Consider the following 1,759-nt stretch of genomic DNA (forward strand, 5'->3'; position numbering starts at 1 on the left):
CCCATATTTGTGATGTATTAAAGCACACCGGACAACACAGCATACACACACTCCCCTTCTTCTGTAGCCATTCCCAGTCATGTATGTTCTTGTATATTTGACCTCCCATCATGAATGAGAACCTAGAAGTTGGTATGCGTGTTTCTGGGGTGGAGGCTTTTGGTGCCTAAGCCCCACCTGCTGTGAGGGAGGCTGTCGAGAGGTGGCAGGTACCCCCATTTCTGCAAAACTCCCCTGAGCAAAACCCAGGAGGCATCCTTCCTAAGAGCGTAGCTTGCTGCTGGAAGCCCCTCCCAGGGAGTGACATCGGTGGAAAGTAATGAAGACCAACGCCGAGACTTCCAGAGGGACTGTACCTGTGGGGTGGTTTGTTCTCCCGCTCGCCCGCCAGGGCACTGGAACTAAACTCGTCTCCGGGCCCAACCATGTCCCTGTTGGCATCCTCGCTTCCTTCTTCAGGGCACACTTCTCTTCTTCTCTTCTTTTTTCAGGGTCACGCTGCTGTCACCCCAATTGTGTAGGGCAGCGGTTCTCAACCGGTGGGTCGCGACCCCAGCGGGGTCCCCTAAAGCCATCGGAAAATACATAATGCATATCAGGTATTTACATTCCGAATCATAACTGTAGCAAAATTACAGTTATGAAGTAGCCACCAAAATTATTTTTTGGTTTGGGGTCACCGCAACATGAGGAACTGTATTGCGGGGTCACGGCATTAGAAAGGTTGAGAACCACTGGTGTAGGGCATCTCTCATCTGTTAAATCATTTACAATGTGTCCCATGTCAAGGTCTGTATCTAAGAGCTGCAAACATCCTTGAAGCTGTTCCTTCGGGGGGGGGGGGAGGGACACGGCTGCCCTGTCCAACCATCTTGGGGCACTGGCCTAGGGACAAAACATAGACAACTCTCAGCATGTGACAGAGCTCTGTGGGTCTGAGAGAAAACACCATCCTAAAACCTGCCCTGCTGGAGGGGATGGAAGGAATGGAGTGGGTCACTCCCCATAAAAGGTTTGAGAGACTCCCAGAATCTCCAGCCAGGCTGGACGGTGAGACCTTCCCATGCTGGAGTCTGACCAGCAAGAGGAGGTTCCAGCTTGTCCACATGTACAGATGTCCACCCCAGGCTACAAGGGTCAGGATGGGTCAGGGAGACACGGGGCCACCGAATGAACAATGTTAAGTTCAGGTATTCTCTGCAAAGAAATGGTGAGGTAAGAATGTCCTGACAAGAGTGTTCAAAAATCACTGTCTGTTTTGTCTGTTTGTTGTTTTCGAACGGATGTTTCTACTTATGTATACTTTTTATTCAGCTTATTGGGGTGTCCATGGTTAATAAGATTGTATAGGTTTTCAAGTGTATGTAATGTAAAATATGAATCCAAAATCACTGATTTAAGCTCAGTTAGCCATGAGAGAACACGTGTACACAACAAAAGAAACCAGGCAAATCCATTTCCAAAAATGAGAAGTGTGGAGTGACAGCTGCAAGACGGTGGAAAACAGGGTCCCTGCCTTCAGTCTGACTGACAGAGTCACCAGCCGATGTCCATGGACATGGTGCCTCTCTGGAGATGTCAGAACTGGGGCTGAGGCTGAAGCACGACCCTCCTTGAACATACACAGTAAAGGAGAAAAACCACGTGAGAGGCCACTTTGACAGCATCACCGACCCCAGCTGGGACAGCACAACACCCATGGTGCCCTGAGCCCACATCTTCTCCCGAAAAGATACCCTCCGGGAAACACAGTTAGTCA

Source organism: Saccopteryx leptura, chromosome 3, assembly GCF_036850995.1.
Source record: "Saccopteryx leptura isolate mSacLep1 chromosome 3, mSacLep1_pri_phased_curated, whole genome shotgun sequence".
Lineage (NCBI taxonomy): Eukaryota > Metazoa > Chordata > Mammalia > Chiroptera > Emballonuridae > Saccopteryx > Saccopteryx leptura.